The 20,426-nt window shown below is 43.9% G+C and overlaps 1 protein-coding gene across 1 annotated transcript in view; it reads right to left on the reverse strand.

Moving 5' to 3' along the window:
• The window catches only part of LOC120042340 (E3 ubiquitin-protein ligase RNF19A-like), a 44,653-nt gene extending 29,011 nt beyond the window's left edge, over positions 1–15,642 (reverse strand). Inside the window, exon 1 of the mRNA XM_038987151.1 lies at positions 15,441–15,642. The gene's annotated coding sequence lies outside the window, so the exon portion shown is untranslated. The remainder of the gene's footprint in view (positions 1–15,440) is intronic.
• Positions 15,643–20,426: the final 4,784 nt, after the last annotated feature.

Genomic DNA, 20,426 nt, shown 5'->3' on the forward strand with positions numbered 1-20,426 from the left:
CAAACAATGTATATGAAATGCTTCAGTCTGGTTTTAGACCCCATCATAGCACTGAGACTGCACTTGTGAAGGTGGTAAATGACCTTTTAATGGCGTCAGACCGAGGCTCTGCATCTGTCCTCGTGCTCCTAGACCTTAGTGCTGCCTTTGATACCGTCGATCACCACATTCTTTTGGAGAGATTGGAAACCCAAATTGGTTTACACGGACAAGTTCTGGCCTGGTTTAGATCATATCTGTCGGAAAGATATCAGTTTGTCTCTGTGAATGGTTTGTCCTCTGACAAAGAGATCTTCTGTTAAATCTGACAATTAATCTTGATGGTTGTAAAGTCGTCTCAAATAAAACTGAAGGACCTCGGCGTTACTCTGGACCCTGATCTCTCTTTTGACGAACATATCAAGACTGTTTCAAGGACAGCTTTTTTCCATCTACGTAACATTGCAAAACATCAGAAATTTTCTGTTAAAAAATGATGCAGAACATTTAGTCCATGCTTTTGTTACTTGTAGGTTAGACTACTGCAATGCTCCACTTTCCGGCTACCCGGATAAAGCACTAAATAAACATCAGTTAGTGCTAAATACGGCTGCTAGAATCCTGACTATAACCAAAAAATGTGATCATATTACTCCAGTGCTAGCCTCCCTACACTGGCTTCCTGTTAACCTGTTTGGGCTGCAGGGGCAGTATTGAGTAGCCGGATAAAAGGTGCCCATTTCAAACGGCCTCGTACTCAATTCTTGCTCGTACAATATGCATATTATTATTACTATTGGATAGAAAACTCTCTAGTTTCTAAAACCGTTTGAATTATATCTGTGAGTAAAACAGAACTCATTTTGCAGCAAACTTCCTGACAGGAAGTGGAAAATCTGAAATCGATGCTCTGTTCTACGGCCTGCCTATTAATGTCCTTGATATTTATTAGTATAGATGCACTTCATACGTCTTCCACTAGATGTCGACAGGCAGTGAGAGAAGAAATGGAGTGTGTAACTTGATCTGGGGTCGAATAATAGCTCTCGGCATGACGTGTCACCAGTTTCCTGTTTTCTGGAGAGCGCGTGAAGGGACCTGGATTTGCCTTCTGATAAGCTGTCGTTATGGACGACTAATATCTCCGGCTTTGATTTTATTTGATACATGTGACAATATCATCGTAAAGTATGTTTTTTCAATATAGTTTTATTAGATTATTGAAATTTATTCGGGACGTTAGGCGTGTTGCGTTGTGTGCCTTTGTTCAGGAAGGAGAGCTTAGCGCCACTTTGCTAGCTTTCCGTGCTAATTGACTGGAGAAGAGGACATTCTAAATCCAAACAGCGATTGTTCTGGACAAAGGACCCCTTGTACAACATTCTGATGGAAGATCAGCAAAAGTAGGACCCATTTTATGATGCTATTTCATATATCTGTCGAACATGTGAAATAGTCGTTTGCGCCCAGATTTTGGGTACTCTCTCGCTATACCTAAGCTGGATGTCGTAATGAAGTTATTTTTAGAATTCTAACACGGCGATTGCATTAAGAACTAGTGTATCTATCATTTCCTATACAACATGTATTTTCTAGTAACGTTATGAATAGTTATTTGGTCAGAATAGTTGAGTGTCAAAAATATCCGCACATTCTGGGAAAAAGATGCTACATTAGCACAATGTATAACCACTGATTTCAGCTCTAAATATGCACATTTTCAAACAAAACATAAGTGTATGTATAACCTGATGTTATAGGACTGTCATCTGATGAAGCTTATCAAGGTTAGTCAAAAATTATATATCTTTTGCTGGTTTATTCGCTATCGCTAACGTGCCTATTGCTATCGCGCCTTGATGAATGAATGCGGTAGGCTATTGTAGTAAGCTAATATAATGCTATATTGTGTTTTCGCTGTAAAACACTTTAAAAAAAATCAGAAATATTGGCTGGATTCACAAGATGTTTGTCTTTAATTTGCTGTACACCATGTATTTTTCAGAAATGTTTTATGATGAGTATTTAGGTATTTGACGTTGGTGTCTGTAATTACTCTGGCTGCTTCGGTCCTATTTCTGACGGTAGCTGTGATGGTAGCTGCAATGTAAAACTGATTTATACCTCAAATATGCACATTTTTCAAACAAAACATAGATTTATTGTAAAACATGTTATAAGACTGTCATCTGATGAAGTTGTTTCTTGGTTAGTTTGGTTGGTTCTTGGTTAGTTAGGTTGGCTTTGTGCATGCTACCTGTGCTGTGAAAAATGTCTGTCCTTTTTTGTATTTGGTGGTGAGCTAACATAAATATACGTGGTGTTTTCGCTGTAAAACATTTAAAAAAAATCGGACATGTTGACTGGATTCACAAGATGTTTATCTTTCATTTGCTGTATTGGACTTGTTAATGTGTGAAAGTTAAATATTTCTAAAAAATATATTTTGAATTTCGCGCCCTGCACTTGAAGTGGCTGTTGTCATATTGTGCCCGGCTTCGGGCTTGCAGCCAGAAGAAGTTAAGGCAAGGGCTGATTTCAAGGTTTTACTGTTAATCTATAAAGCGTTACATGGGCTTGCTCCTACCTATCTTTCCGAGTTGGTCCTGCCGTACATACCTACACGTACGCTACGGTCACAAGACGCAGGCCTCCTAATTGTCCCTAGAATTTCTAAGCAAACAGCTGGAGGCAGGGCTTTCTCCTATAGATCTCCATTTTTATGGAATGGTCTGCCTACCCATGATAGGAGAACACTGAGGATGGATCAACAACATTGTAGTTACTCCACAATACTAACCTAAATAACAGAGTGAAAAGGAAGCCTGTACAAAATAAATATTTAAAAAGATGCATCCTGTTTGCAACAAGGCACTAAAGTCATACTTCAAAATTTTTTGCAAAGCAATTAACTTTTTGTCCTGAATAAAAAGTGTTATGTTTGGGACAAATCCAATACGTCGCTGAGTACCACTCCATATTTTCAAGCATAGTTATGGGTATGCTTGTAATGATTAAGGACTGTGGCATTTCAGGATACAAACCTTAAATGGAGTTAAGCACTGGGAAAATCCTAGAAGAAAAACTGGTTGCCTTTTTTCCAACCAGACAGTGGGAGATGAATTCACCTTTCAGCAGGACAATAACCTATGACACCAGGCCAAATCTACAATGGAGTTGCTAACCAAGAACACAGTGCTGTATATAGATCTATTGTGTTATTGACTGTACGCTTGTTTATTCCATGTGTAACTCTGTGTTGTTGTATGTGTCGAACTGCTTTGCTTTATCTTGGCCAGGTCGCAGTTGTAAATGAGAACTTGTTCTCAACTAGCCTACCTGGTTAAATAAAGGTGAAATAAATAAATAGCCAGTGAATATTCCTGAGTGGCCGAGTTCGTTTGAAAATCCATGACAAGAGCTGAAAATGGTTGTCTAGCAACAATCAACAACCAATTTGACAGAGCTTGAAGAATTTTGAATAGAATAATTGGCAAATGTTGCACAATCCAGGTGTGGACAGTTCTTAGAGATTTACCCAGAAAGACTCACAGCTGTAATCTCTGCTAAAGGTGCTTCCGAAGGGGTGTGGACAGTTCTTAAGAGACTTACCCAGAAAGACTCACAACTGTAATCTCTGCTAAAGGTGCTTCCGAAGGGGTGTGGACAGTTCTTAGAGATTTACCCAGAAAGACTCACAGCTGTAATCTCTGCTAAAGGTGCTTCCGAAGGGGTGTGGACAGTTCTTAAGAGACTTACCCAGAAAGACTCACAACTGTAATCTCTGCTAAAGGTGCTTCCGAAGGGGTGTGGACAGTTCTTAAGAGATTTACCCAGAAAGACTCACAGCTGTAATCTCTGCTAAAGGTGCTTCCGAAGGGGTGTGGACAGTTCTTAAGAGACTTACCCAGAAAGACTCACAGCTGTAATCTCTGCTAAAGGTGCTTCCGAAGGGGTGTGGAAAGCTCTTAGAGACTTACCCAGAAAGACTCACAACTGTAATCGCTGCCAAAGGTGCTTCCGAAGGGGTGTGGAAAGCTCTTAGAGACTTACCCAGAAAGACTCACAACTGTAATCTCTGCTAAAGGTGCTTCCGAAGGGGTGTGGAAAGCTCTTAGAGATTTACCCAGAAAGACTCACAGCTGTAATCTCTGCTAAAGGTGCTTCCGAAGGGGTGTGGACAGTTCTTAAGAGACTTACCCAGAAAGACTCACAACTGTAATCTCTGCTAAAGGTGCTTCCGAAGGGGTGTGGACAGTTCTTAAGAGATTTACCCAGAAAGACTCACAGCTGTAATCTCTGCTAAAGGTGCTTCCGAAGGGGTGTGAATACTTATGTAAATGGGATATTTCTACATTTCATTTTTAATAAATTAGCAAACATATCTAAAAATATGTTTTCACATTGTTATATGGGGTATTGTGTGTAGCTGGGTGAGAAAACGATTTAATCCATTATGAACTCAGGCTGTAACGCAACAATGTGGAATAAGTCATGGGGTGTGAAATTAAATATATATAAATAAAAATAAAATCAAAAATATTTTCTGAAATAACACTGTACACCTACCTCTCGCTCAACACGTTTGGTTTCCAAGAAAGCTCCTGTTACACACACACACACACACACGGAAGATCTCAAATACATCGTTTTCACGTCCCCTCAAATCCCATTGGAGGAGAAGGTCAGAGGGGAGAGACCTCTGGCTTTCTAATCCAATGGGTTTTGAGAAGGAGGCCATAGAGAGAACGTGCATCTTCCACACACACCTTCACGACACACCTCTTCACGACACACCTCTTCACGACACACCTCTTCACGACACACCTCTTCACGACACACCTCTTCACGACACACCTCTTCACGACACACCTCTTCACGACACACACCTTCACGACACACACCTTCACGACACACACCTTCACGACACACACCTTCACGACACACACCTTCACGACACACACCTTCACGACACACACCTTCACGACACACCTTCACGACACACTGCACGTCACATACTTCGTGAAAGGATTCACACACTGGGCTAAGAGTGTCTGCAGAGGAACAAAAATCCAAAATGGCCAGGCTGAGAATCAGGAAGTGTAAAACCCCCTCAGCCATACACAGACAAACTCAGCACAACCTACGAGTGGAAACTACACCGTGATTTTTTTTATTTTTTTTTAACTAAAAATCGAAGATTTTTCAAAGTTACAGTTCAGGAAATCACTAAATTGAAATCAATTCATTGGGCCCTATCTGTGAACTTCACATGACAGGGAATACAGATATGCATCTGTTGGATCCAGATACTTTTGTAGTGTATGTGGACACCACTCACTAATGCTCGTGGCTGAATGGAAGCAAGCAATGTTCCAACATCTAGTGGAAAGCCTCCCCAGAAGAGTAGAGGCTGTTATAGCAGACAAATGGGGAACCAAGTCCATATTAATGCCCATGTCAGTAAGAGGAAAACACTGCATTAGGAAACCTTCAATCTTCAGTTAACACAAACACCCTCTCTCAAACACAAAGCTCCCAACTTAAAACCAAGCACCAGACAGATCAGACAGACGTGATATTGATCTAGTCTTCCATTAGTCCTATTGGAATCCTAACTTTGAAACACGAGTAGCAGACCCTTTGCCTTTCTTCCTGTGCCAATAATATTGGCCTAGACCTACTCTCCGTCCCCAGGTGGTGAGGGTAGGCAACACATCTGCCATGCTGACCCTCAACACGGGGGCCCCTCAGGGGTGCAAGCTTAGTCTCCTCCTGTACTGTGGTAGGCATGATCACAGACAACAACGAGACAACCTATAGGGAGGAGGTCAGAGACTTGCCCGTGTGGTGCCAGGACAACAACCTCAACTAACCGGTGCCCCCGCACACTGACTCTGTACCGGTACCCCCCCTGTATATAGTCTCACTATTGTTATTTTACTGCTGCTCTTTAATTATTTGTTACTTTGATCTTATTCTTTGAAACTGCACTGTTGGTTAGGAGCTCGTAAGTAAGCATATCACTGCAAGGTCTACACCTGTTGTATTTGGCACATGTGACTAATCAAATGTGATTTGATTACTCCCGGTTCACCCAAGACTACGTGGCAGCGCATGACTCCAACACCATCTTAAAGTTTGCAGACGACATGACAGTGGTAGGCCTGATCACTGACGACGATGAGACAGCTTATCGGGAGGTCAGAGACCTGGCAGTGTGGTGCCAGGACAACAACCTCTCCTTCAACGTCAGCAAGACAAAAAGGAGCTGATCATGGATTACAGGAAAAGGAGGGCTTAGCACACTTTAGCATGAAATGAAACCACTGTCAAAATTTGAAATGTGTAATATCTGGGGAAAAGTATAGCGTTAGCTAACTACAATCTGATCCACATATATCATGAATGGCTGCCCTGTCACGGTTTCCCTTAGTTTGAAGATGTAATCCAGAGACCGGTGTTTTCTCCATCTCTGTAGCTATCATACTCTAATTCCACTGATTTCAAAACTCGATCCTCCAGAAAGTTGAGAGCAACACCACATTTTAAAAAAAAAAAGCAGCGTTCGACAGGATTACCAACACAGACTGACCAGCTCAAGTAGACAGAAGCCTGCTATATGGCATACCAATCCTACCTCCTCTCTCGGCATGTCCAGCCCACTCATCTCAGCCAATCACACCTCCTCTCTCGGCATGTCCAGCCCACTCATTATCTCAGCCAATGGCTTAACCAACTAGGCTTGTAATTTAACAATTTATTCATATTTACAGACGGCATACGAGTTTGTTATTAAGGCACATGAAAGTTCACATGTTCCAGAAGTCATTTCTGCCCAAAAATACATTTAGAAAGAAAAAAATTATCATTTAAAACATGTTTAAATGGCTCTCCTGTGAAGTCATGACTTGCGACATATGCCTGGTTTCCTGAAACGGGTCACATATTTGAAATCTGATATGGCTACTTGTGTGTGAAAATGAATGATATCAGGCTATGTATTTTTGCAGCCATTCGTGGACAGTTTTGAGTAAGTCATAGAAAGAAGCATTGGATATTAAATGCTCCAGGAATCAAAATAATGACATTTTGACATTGTGCACATGCTAGGCAGAAATGGAAAGGGGGACACACAACTCAAACACATCATAGTGTCTATGTAGAGTAAGATGATGCCAAAGATCTTCAACTAGCATAAAACTAATTAAGAAACTAATTACTATAACAATAACATTTTCAAACACCCAGCACTTCAGGGGAGGACAACCCTCCTGGAGTGCAAGCAGGATGTTCTTACCTTGAAAGCTGTCTATGGACAAAGGGACCACAATCTATGATTTGGTTAGCCACTGCCTACAACGATTAATATAAAAATGTTACTTTAAAATTTCACCCGCCAAAAATCTCAAAGTATCAAAGTCGGCGAATTGAGTGTGCATTTAATGTTCAAAGCATCCTGAATTCACCCGACCTGTGTTTTTTATCCGTTTATTTTCCACCCTGGTCTTGGGCCTTGTCAAAATAGGTAGAAATTAGAGGTCGGCCGATTAATTAGGGCCGATTCCAAGTTTTCATAACAATCGGAAATCGGTATTTTTGAACACCTTATTTTCAATGACGGCCTAGGAACGGTGGGTTAACTGCCTTGTTCAGGGGCAGAACGACAGATTTTTACCTTGTCAGCTCAGGGATTCAATCTTGCAACCTTACGGTTAACTAGTCCCCGCACACACACACACAGGGAGCGCCCACCAGTTTGGAACCACTGATTTAAAGCGCAATGATGTGTCCTCAAGTACATTGCCATGACTGTCAGCTATGTAGCTGCTCTGGGGCTGGGCGATATGGTTTAAATCTCATACATTGGGTCTTCTTTTAAAAGTGGCGTCATACTGCCGCAAAATTCTATGGCATGTTATGTAAATGTCAGCCATTGTTGCCATTAATGGTAGTTAGTGCTAGTTTGCCCACCAGAGGGCATCGTTGAGAAGCTAAGTTACTGAAATGACATAGGCCTAAAGCTCCAAGAGTCAAACGGAGCCTTGAATAGAACAGACTATATGGGATTGAGTTTTAGAAATGTAGCTTCATTCATTTCAATATTATGGTTTTTCTATTACAAGAGAAACCAAAGAATGTGAGTATAGTGCAGAATAATCCTTACATTTCCACATAAAAATCTGATTGATTTATAAAGACCAGTCCCCACGCTGTCATTCAGTGATATTTATTCCCGTAGTAATTCCTTATGGATCCATCCAGACGTTAGAAAACATTTGGTGGGCTATGCAAAAGAGATGGGAGAAGTGACATGCCTCGCAAACATCCACTAATACTGTACATTTAAAGGCCCTAAACTCGGCTAGAGTCTATTGTCCTGCTGATAGCCCATCACGGGCAGGTGGCTACTAGCCCATCAAGGGCGGGTGGCTTCTAGCCCATCACGGGCGGGTGGCTTCTAGCCCATCACGGGCGGGTGGCTTCTAGCCCATCACGGGCGGGTGGCTTCTAGCCCATCACGGGCGGGTGGCTTCTAGCCCATCACGGGCGGGTGGCTTCTAGCCCATCAATGACACGTCGTTTGCAGAGTTCAAACACTTGTGAAAAACAAGTTTGAAAACATGTTTTCAAAATGCCTCCAGCTGTACATAACTACAGTAAATAAAAACACAGCATCTACAGTGGTACAAATATATTATTGAATGTTTTAGTTTTTTTACGTTTTAAAATGTATATGTTAATTAAGCTACTGCGCAGTCTGACAACTAAACATAGCCTATAGTACACAGTAAACATGGTAAAGTACCTAATTCCTTACATAAGGGAGAGCAGGCCATGTCCAGACTTTCTCAGTGACCTCAAGTAGTCATTAACTCTGTCTTTAATGCTTTTTCAGGTTGCATCAGTCACTAGTGGGACTCATGGTTACTGTGATCGCTCATCTTTGTTGTTGTGAGTTGTAGGGGAAGGGGCTTGGGAGAAAGAGGTGAAGCGAGAGGTTTCATCCTCACCAAGAACGGTCTAAAATAAGCCCAATGCATTTCTATGCGCTTATTTTGAACCCAAGCTTGTCGCCTGCCTTCCCTCCTTCGGGACAAGACTCCCACTGTTAGGGGGGAGACATGAGCATCTCCTCATTATATTCAGATCTCTGGTGTAAATGGGAAGGTGCACAAAGCACATAAGGAGTGAAGGAGACGAAACCAAAAAGACATGAGAACAAGTAGACAAACGCTCATAATAAAACCTTGATTGTTGCGATACAGGCATTTGGAATAGCACACAGCACCATTAATTTGATATATCACACCGGCTCTAAACTGCTCTACAGATAATCTCAGTGCGTCCTTCCTGGGATGATAATCTACTGTTGGGGAATGCCAACCCCACCAGACAAACACCTTTGTTCACCGTTCCACGGGAGCGGGCAATACTCAGCATATCATCATGTCCTAAAGTCTACCTCGCTCCCTGCTCTACTGAATCGCTTGGGAGTCAAACAAGTACTCCAACACCTATCAGAAACTGCTAAACTCCCCTCCTGCTCTCTGGGGATGTGCACCTCAACCCTGGGCCTGACACCGCCCAGCCAGCCTCAACCCTGGGCCTGACACCGCCCAGCCAGCCTCAACCCTGGGCCTGACACCGCCCAGCCAGCCTCAACCCTGGGCCTGACACCGCCCAGCCAGCCTCAACCCTGGGCCTGACACCGCCCAGCCAGCCTCAACCCTGGGCCTGACACCGCCCAGCCAGCCTCAACCCTGGGCCTGACACCGCCCAGCCAGCCTCAACCCTGGGCCTGACACCGCCCAGCCAGCCTCAACCCTGGGCCTGACACCGCCCAGCCAGCCTCAACCCTGGGCCTGACACCGCCCAGCCAGCCTCAACCCTGGGCCTGACACCGCCGAGCCAGCCTCAACCCTGGGCCTGACACCGCCGAGCCAGCCTCAACCCTGGGCCTGACACCGCCGAGCCAGCCTCAACCCTGGGCCTGACACCGCCGAGCCAGCCTCAACCCTGGGCCTGACACCGCCGAGCCAGCCTCAACCCTGGGCCTGACACCGCCGAGCCAGCCTCAACCCTGGGCCTGACACCGCCGAGCCAGCCTCAACCCTGGGCCTGACACCGCCGAGCCAGCCTCAACCCTGGGCCTGACACCGCCGAGCCAGCCTCAACCCTGGGCCTGACACCGCCGAGCCAGCCTCAACCCTGGGCCTGACACCGCCGAGCCAGCCTCAACCCTGGGCCTGACACCGCCGAGCCAGCCTCAACCCTGGGCCTGACACCGCCGAGCCAGCCTCAACCCTGGGCCTGACACCGCCGAGCCAGCCTCAACCCTGGGCCTGACACCGCCGAGCCAGCCTCAACCCTGGGCCTGACACCGCCGAGCCAGCCTCAACCCTGGGCCTGACACCGCCGAGCCAGCCTCAACCCTGGGCCTGACACCGCCGAGCCACCGGAATGGAAAGCAGTGGACGGCCGCATCATCAAATCATCACCACCGCCACAGTGGGTGACTGCTATGGTCCCATGATTTCTCTCGAGTTTACAAGCGCCAAGATAAACTTTGACTGCCCAAAAATATCCAAGTCACTATACGCGATCCCCGTCTCTGCTTTTGGCACGAAAGCGGTTTTAATTAGTTCCCAGCATCCAGTGCAAGAGAGGTAAATTCACTAGCGAACTGCCTCCAATAAAAAGGAAAACAGACTAAACCCAATAATTCAGAACACGTTACCTTTTTTCCAAACTGTAAATCACACTCGAGTCATCTGGGACCCACGAGCCCAAGGGACTCCTTAGGAGGGGGGGGGTCTTGAACATTTGCAGTGTTATTCCAAAAAGTCAATATCTTCTCACAAACTCCAACCTTGACTTCCACTGCCTTTCAGAGACATGGCTCCATAAAAACTCTACATCTGCTGCTTCGTGCCAACTACAATGTTTTCAGGAGAGACAGGATGGAAGGAAGAAGAGGGGTCTGCCTGGCTACAATGTTTTCAGGAGAGACAGGATGGAAGGAAGAAGAGGGGTCTGCCTGGCTACAATGTTTTCAGGAGAGACGGGATGGAAGAAAGAAGAGGGGGTATGCCTGGCTACAATGTTTTCAGGAGAGACAGGATGGAAGAAAGAAGAGGGGGTCTGCCTGGCTACAATGTTTTCAGGAGAGACAGGATGAAAGGAAGAAGAGGGGGTCTGCCTGGCTACAATGTTTTCAGGAGAGACAGGATGGAAGAAAGAAGAGGGGGTATGCCTGGCTACAATGTTTTCAGGAGAGACAGGATGGAAGAAAGAAGAGGGGCTCTGCCTGGCTACAATGTTTTCAGGAGAGACAGGATGGAAGGAAGAAGAGGGGGTCTGCCTGGCTACAATGTTTTCAGGAGAGACAGGATGGAAGGAAGAAGAGGGGGTCTGCCTGGCTACAATGTTTTCAGGAGAGACAGGATGGAAGAAAGAAGAGGGGGTATGCCTGGCTACAATGTTTTCAGGAGAGACAGGATGGAAGGAAGAAGAGGGGGTCTGCCTGGCTACAATGTTTTCAGGAGAGACAGGATGGAAGAAAGAAGAGGGGGTCTGCCTGGCTACAATGTTTTCAGGAGAGACAGGATGGAAGGAAGAGGGGGTCTGCCTGGCTACAATGTTTTCAGGAGAGACAGGATGGAAGAAAGAAGAGGGGGTCTGCCTGGCTACAATGTTTTCAGGAGAGACAGGATGGAAGGAAGAGGGGGTCTGCCTGGCTACAATGTTTTCAGGAGAGACAGGATGGAAGGAAGAGGGGGTTTGATGATTTATTATTAAATAACATATCCGATGTAAACAAATTGAACGGCCGTGATAATGAACTAGAAGGTATTGGCCTAAAAAATCTCCTCAAATGTCTAATACCCTTCTGGAATGTACAGACAACTTTACACCAAAAGACTGTTTCTGACCATTTTAATAACATGCTTAGGGAATATCATTTCAGGACACTGTTCATCTTAAATGGGAGATTTTAACATTAATTATAAAGACAAGTCTTGTAGGAAAATCTAAAATCGGATCATAAATACCTTTGACCTCACAGCTCGTAAAAAGGCCAATCAGGGTGACTTGTCCTACTGACAGAACCCCTCTACTGGTTTCTTGGGCACAGCACCAGTGACTGACGCTCAACCGGTCATCACCCTAAGGGAGGTTTCTGAGTCAGAGGTGAACAAGGTGATTAGCTCTCTAATGAACTAAAGCCAAAGATGTTTGGGCTGGACTCGACCTTAACTACAAAGAGGTCACTGCCTGGCCCCATTAGTAAGGAGGAGACGGGGGGGTTCCAAGGGTCTGGAGGTCAACCATAATAACAGCCATCTTTAAATATTTTACACGCAATGCAGTTTGGCTTCAGAACAAACCACTCCACAGAAACGGCCAACTATTTTCTTCTGGAAAACGTAAAGTCCAAGATGGAGCAATGTTACAAGGGTCTCAGTGACTCATGTTTCCATCTCAATGTAAATACAGTCTGCATGTTGTTCACAAAGAGGACAACTGATGCTCCTGAACCAGATGTCTAAACCCTAGAGCCACTCCAATTTGCATACCGCCCCAACAGATCCACAGATGATGCAATCTACACTGCACTTCAAACTGCCCTTTCTCACCTGGACAAAAGGAACACCTATGTGAGAATGCTGTTCATTGACTACAGCTCAGCGTTCAACACCATAGTGCCCTCAAAGCTCATCACTAAACTAAGGACCCTGGGACTACACCTCCCTCTGCAACTGGATCCTGGACTTCCTGACGGGCCGCCCCCAGGTGCTAAGGGTAGGTAACAACACAGCTGCCACGCTGATCCTCAACACATGGGGCCTCTCAGGGGTGCGTGCTCAGTCCCCTCCTGTACTCCCTGTTCCCTCATGACTGCATGGCCAGGCACGACTCTAACATCATCATTAAGTTTGCCGACGACACAACAGTGACCCCATGATCACCGACAATGATGAGACAACCTATAGGGAGGTCAGAGACCTGGCCGTGTCGTGCCAGGATAACAACCTCTTCCTCGACGTGATCAAGACAAAGGAGATGATTGTGGACTACAGGAAAAGGAGGACCGAGCACGCCCCCATTCTCATCGACGGAGCTGCAGTGGAGCAGGTTGAGAGCTTCAAGTTCCTTGGTGTTCACATCACCAACAAACTAACATGGTCCAAACACACCAAGACAGTCATGAAGAGGGCATGACAAAGCCTATTTCCCCTCAGGAGACTGAAAAGATTTGGCATGTGTCCTCAGATCCTCAATAAGTTCTAGAGCTGCACCATCGAGAGCATCCTGACTGGTTGCATCACTGTCTGGTATGGCAACTGCTCGGACTCTGACCGCAAGGCACTACAGAGGGTCGTGCGAACGACCCAGTACATAACTGGGGCCAAGCTGCCTGACATCCAGGACCTCTATACCAGGCGGTGTCAGAGGAAAGCCCTAAATATTGTCAAAGACCCCAGCCACCCTAGTCATAGACGGTTCTCTCTGCTACCTCACGGCAAGCAGTACCGGAGCGCAGAGTCTAGGTCCATGAGGCTTCTTAACAGCTTCTACCCCCAAGCCATAAGACCCCCGAACAGCTAATCAAATGGCTATTTGCACCCCCCTCCCCTTTTTTTACACTGCTGCTACTCTGTTTATTATCTATGCATAGTCACTTTAACGCTACCCACATGTACATATTACCTCAACTAACCTGCGCCTCCACACATTGACACTGTACCCCCTGTATATAGCCCCGCTACTGTTATTTTACTGCTGATGTTTCATTATTTTTTGTTGTTTTTACTTTTTGTTAAAACTGCATTGTTGGTTAAGGGCTTGTTAGTAAGCATTTCACTGTAAGGTCTACTACACCTGTTGTATTTGGCACGTGTGACAAATAACATTTGATTTGACTAGTTGGGCCCAAGCTTGCTGTACCAACATTAAAACCCATTCAGTGCATCTACAAACAGGCTCTCAAAGTGCTTGATAGAAAGCCCAATAGACATCACTGTTAAATCCTCAGAAGGCAAGAGCTCCCGAGTTGGGAAAATCTTGTGCAATACACCGACATGTCGCCTGGCAGGTGGGCGTGGGCCAGTAACCGAAAGGTTGCTGGATCGAATCCCTGAGCTGACAAGGTAAAAATCTGTCGTTCAGGCCCTGAACAAGGCAGTAAACCCACTGTTCCCCGGGCGCCGAAGACGTGGATGATTACATTCAGTTGTACAACTGACTAGGTATCTCCCTTTCCAGATCCTAAATGGCCTGGCTGCCCTCCACTTAATATTTTAAATCAAACAGAAAACCCAAACCCACTGCGGCAGATCCACAAGGTCTGCCATGAGAGGTGACTGTATAGTTCCCTTAAGGAAAAGCACCTTTAGTCAATCTGTTTTCTCTGTGAGAGCTTCCCATGTCTGGAATACACTGCCATCAGACACACATAACTGCACCACATATCACACTTTCACAAAAAATAAAGACATGGCTAAAGGTCAATCAGATTTGTGTACATAATCCCTAGCTGTGTACTGCCGCTTTCCATGTTGTCTGTTGATTGTTTAGTGTGTAAACGCTCATTGTTTGTTTTAATAACCTGCTGAGGGACTGCAGTTGAAAATTAGCCGGCTGGCTACAACCGGCACTTTTACTGTAAAGTTGATTAAATGTGCACTGTCCCTGTAAAAATAAACGCAATAAATACAATTGCTAGCTAGCTAGTAGCTACAATAACACAAATAAGCCAAACATGAACATTAGCTATGTCTTGCAACTAGAAAGCTAGCTAGCTAGCTAAAAATGGTAATTGATCAGAACTTCGAGTAAAATTAAAATGTTATAGGTTGGGTAGTTAGTCAGATGCCAACATCATTGGCTAGTTTGCTAGTAAACTGGCTGAAATGTATTATTATTAATTTGCTTGCTGGCTAGCAATCGTTAGCTAGCTAACGTCAACTAAATGGCTACTGTATAACGTTACAATTTCTAAAGTACACATCAAAAGGATAGTCGCAACATACTTGTAAGCAAATATAGTTAGTTTAAAATTAGATAGCGATTAGGCTATTTCAAACATTTGGGGGATTTTTTCTTGTTAGCTAGTTAAGTTATCCAAATAGCTAACGTTAGCTAGTGAGCTAAAGCCAACATTTCAGGGAAGTCGAAACTCATCGGGGCGGTTTTAGCATCATTTTCTGTTATGAAAACAGAAGCTTAGCGAAGTTAGCTAGGTAGGCGAATCGAGTTAAGTAACATATCAAACAACAAAAAACGAATAACTAAATTAATAATACGTTATACTGTAAGCGTATTATCTTTCCTAAGCTAACTAGCTCGTCTAACAAAGCTAAACTTGTGACCTAGCTAACTAGTTAGCTTGCAGGCCGTCGTTGCATTGATTTAGGAAGCGAACTACAGTAGCTAGCTACTTCATTCCGACTTACCGTTAAAAAAAAAAAAGATCCACCTTACGGCTTTTCCCGTGGGGGAAAAAATGTTGAACTTCAACGATTCACCGATGTCACTTCGGTATAAAAATGGATTGATCCGAAAATGGCATTTGTGTTCTTCGTTGAAACTTACAACGGGTTACTTCTCAGTTCCAGACTTCTGCCCTTCCCATTGGAAACACCCACCAACCAACCAGCTAGCCACCTCCTTGTGGATGGATTCAACAGGATTCAAACTATCACTACGGAATCTCGCGAGGACACGCACACGTACACACTTGTTCAAATCATTGGACAGGCCCTTGTTGGTACAGGCAAAAGTTGCATTGTGGTCACGGGCCAGGCTGCCCTATCAAGAAAACATTAAGTGAAACCTTTTCAGGAAACATTACAGTTCAATGTGTCTGCTAAAGAAGGAAACACTACACAGTTCAATATGCCTCCTAATGCAGGACATTACACGGTTCAATGCCTCCTAAAGCAGGAAACATTACAGTTCAATATGCCTCCTAAAGCAGGAAACATTACAGTTCAATATGCCTCCTAAAGCAGGAAACATTACAGTTCAATATGCCTCCTAAAGCAGGACACACTACACGGTTCAATGCCTCCTAAAGCAGGAAACATTACAGTTCAATATGCCTCCTAAAGCAGGAAACATTACAGTTCAATATGCCTCCTAAAGCAGGAAACATTACAGTTCAATATGCCTCCTAAAGCAGGACACATTACAGTTCAATATGCCTCCTAAAGCAGGAAATATTACACTGTTCAATATGCCTCCTAAAGCAGGACACACTACACGGTTCAATGCCTCCTAAAGCAGGAAACATTACAGTTCAATATTTCTCCTAAAGCAGGAAATATTACACTGTTCAATATGTCTCCTAAAGCTTGGCTCCCAAGTGGCGCAGCAGTCTAAGCCACTGCATTTCAGTGTTAGAGGTGTCACTACAGACCCTGGTTCAATTCCAGGCTGTATCACAACCGGCTGTGATTGGGAGTTCCATAGGGCGGCGCACAATTGGCCCAGCGTCGTCCAGGTTAGGGTGTGGCCGGTGTAGGCCGTCATTGTAAATAAGAATTTGTTCTTAAATGACTTGATTAGTGAAATAAAGGTTACATAAAGCAATGTGTCATGACTGGCCTGCTTGGGTCAGGTTACCGTGGACCACAAACCTACAGAGAGATCTCTCACACCCACCAGGGGAGAAGAGATCGAGAGGTATGGAGATGGGGGGGTTTATGACACCTCACGCCCATTGTAAATCTAAGGCAGCAGACAAAATTCCTTTGTACTCTCACTATGGAGAACCGGCCTCAGAACATTAACATGCAATAAATGGACTTTGGGACAATAGATTTCGTCAGCCACAATGGTGGTCATGACGATAGATGGAATATGAAAATTAATGTTGTTTTTGTTATGTTATTAAAAGTTAAAGGACGACGTTATAACGAAAACATTGTAACTTTAAGAGTTTTCCTCGTCTATGCTTGACGTTTGCATACTGTACGTGGTGTGGAAAATGTCCAGATCAAAGAGAATGTTTCTGTAAAGATGAAATGTTTAGTTGTCTAAATTGGATCTGAGTACAATCCAGACCTTGCCTCGTGACTAGAGACTAGAGCCAGACTATCTTGCCATAAAAGCGGAAACGCCTATTTCTGGCCTATTTCTGACCCGAGGGTATAAAACTTGTGAGTTAAGAATTTACATGCAGAATAAGTGACCTGAGCTGCAGCCAAGGTCTGGGTAGTCAACAACCCCAAAACGCAACACGAGGTTGAAGACAAAGGAACCTTTTATCTATCTATGCTACGGATGAGAAGCTGCGTCTAAGAGGGTGAATTCATGCAGGACCACCCGGTCACCACTCTCCATCGAATCGTGTGTCTACACTGCTTTCATTCCTACTCTGTGAGCCCTGAGCTACAGGGCTGGCTGTTCTCAGAAGACCCCTTTCAGAACAATGACGAGGAAACAGACCACTAAGACAAAGGACACTGACATTGTGAGGACAACCAGAGAGTTACACCCTGTAACCAGAGAAGTGTGTCATCAGAGAAGCCGAAACTCGTCCACGAAGACACACCCCGTCGGAGACCTTCGACATGTAATTACCTGTACATCATTATATCCTGACCCATAAGAGCGGCAGTTCGGGGCAAGGTTAAGGTTAAACTAGGCTTAGTTTACAAATGCACCCAAGTGTGCTTTTCTCTCTTTTAAATCCCCATCTTGTGTAACACGTGTCATATTGTGTTGGCCTACTAGGGAGCTGTTTCGTTGTACTAAGTTCTAATCAATAGCCTAGACTGTGTGTTTGTGTATCTTATATTACCATTTTAGCTTGTTAGTAAATAAATAATCAACTCAATTGGTGTGGTAAGAATTTATTTGTTGAGACTCAGGTCTGTGCAGATTCCCGGATTATGCAACGTTCAGAATGAGACTGTAGAGGAAATTGATTGATTAGCGACTGTTGTAAAATCGATATTCTGATATTCTTTGAGTTAATTTGAGAAATAGAAACTCAATAAAACCAAACTTTCCCATGGTGCCCCAGGTTAATGAGTTAATAATTACCTGATTCATTTAATCACGTAATTATAAACCATTAAATCACTCGATGAGCAGCAGTCGTCACATTAATCAATACAACGTCACGACAAGTACATCAGCTGTGATTGAATGGATGGGGATTTGGACGACTCGGTCAATAACCTATAGTGGAGACCTCATAGGCATCTCTCCCACACGGAACACATGAGGTCCAATGAGGACTGATTCTGCCACAGTTTGAGCACTGAATAGTCCATGGGTGCATCAAAAATGGCAACCCTTTTCCCTACATACAGTGCCTTCAGAAAGTATTCACATCCCTTGACTTGTTCCACATTTTGTTGTGTTACGGCCTCAATTTAAAATGGATTAAATGTATATTTTTTTTGGTCACTGGTCTACACACATTACCCCATAATGTCAAAGTGGAATAATGGTTTTGGAATCTTATACAAAGTAATTTAAAATGAGAAGTTTAAATTTCTTGAGTCAATAAGTATTTACCACTTTGTTATAGCAAGTTCAGGAGTAAAAATGTGCTTAACAAGTCACATAATAAGTTGCATGGACTCACTCTGTGTGCAATAATAGTGTTTAACTTGATTTTTGAATGACTACCTCATCACTGTACCCCACACATACAATTATCTGTAATCTCCCTCAGTCAAGCAGTGAATTTCAAACACAGAATAAACCACAAAGACCAGGGAGGTTTTCCAATGCCTCTCAAAGAAGGGCACCTATTATTATTGGTAGATGGGTACAAAAATTAATAGACATTGAACATCCCTTTGAGCATGGTGAAGTAATTAATTACAAAGATACAGGCGTCCTTCCTAACTCAGTTGCCGGAGAGGAGGGAAACCACTCAGGATTTTCATCATGAGGCCAATGGGGACTTTAAAACAGTTACAGAGTTTAATGGCTGTGATAGGAGAAAACTGGATCAACGGCATTGTAGTTACTCCACAATACTAACCTAAATGACAGAGTGAAAAGAAGGAAACCTGTACCTGGAATACAAATATTCCAAAACATGCATCATGTTTGCAACAAGGCACTAAAGTCATACTGCAAAAAATGTGGCAAAGAAATTAACTTTTTGTCCTGAATGCAAAGTGTTATGTTTGGGACTAACACCATACAACACATTACGGAGTACACTCTGTCACGTCTACACCCGCTCCGGCGTTCAACATCACTGGTTTACTAACCACCGGTCCTGGCAGACTATCATTACTCACACCCCATCATTAGGCACACCTGGACTTTATCATTACCCTGATTACACCCCATTTATTTAGCCCTCATTTGTCATCAGTCCTTAGGTGTTATTGATCCTCACTAATCATGGAACTGTATGCCAACGTTTCAGTCGTGAACAGGTTTAACCTGCTACATGTGGTCTGATTCCATAAGGATTCAAATACATTTACATTTAAGTCATTTAGCAGACGCTCTTATCCAGAGCGACTTACAAGTACATACATTCATACTTTTTTTTGTACTGGTCCCCCGTGGGAATCGAACCCACAATCCTGGCGTTGCAAGCGCCATGCTCTACCAACTGAGCCACACGGGACTATAGGGAAATAGACGACACGTCACAAATGATTGCGTGTTAGCCGAATGTGATCCATTAATGCTAGCTACTCTCAGGAACAACTACACTGACATGACAGAGGAAATAAAGGGAAACGGAATGGCACGATGCAAAATGTAAGCTACAAATTGAAAAAAACGAACACTAGTGACAGTTATAAATGTATATGGGTATTACTGACGGTGGCTCCCGATGGTGGGTAATATGTAACAGTTATAAATGTATATGGGTATTACTGACGGTAGCTCCCGATGGTGGGTAATATGTAACAGTTATAAATGTATATGGGTATTACTGACGGTGGCTCCCGATGGTGGGTAATATGTAACAGTTATAAATGTATATGGGTATTACTGACGGTGGCTCCCGATGGTGGGTAATATGTGACAGTTATAAATGTATATGGGTATTACTGACGGTGGCTCCCGATGGTGGGTAATATGTAACAGTTATAAATGTATATGGGTATTACTGACGGTGGCTCCCGATGGTGGGTAATATGTGACAGTTATAAATGTATATGGGTATTACTGACGGTGGCTCCCGATGGTGGGTAATATGTGACAGTTATAAATGTATATGGGTATTACTGACGGTGGCTCCCGATGGTGGGTAATATGTGACAGTTATAAATGTATATGGGTATTACTGACGGTGGCTCCCGATGGTGGGTAATATGTAACATGATACAAATTGCAAAATATACTGAGAAAAAGTTGGGAGTAGGCTAAATTTAAGACATTCTAAAGTGCATATATCAATTACAGAGGCCTATAGCTTGGGTGTCCAAATTTCTTCCACTCAAATTATG

The sequence above is a fragment of the Salvelinus namaycush genome, unplaced genomic scaffold, assembly GCF_016432855.1.
Source record: "Salvelinus namaycush isolate Seneca unplaced genomic scaffold, SaNama_1.0 Scaffold659, whole genome shotgun sequence".
NCBI classification, from domain to species: Eukaryota; Metazoa; Chordata; class Actinopteri; order Salmoniformes; family Salmonidae; genus Salvelinus; species Salvelinus namaycush.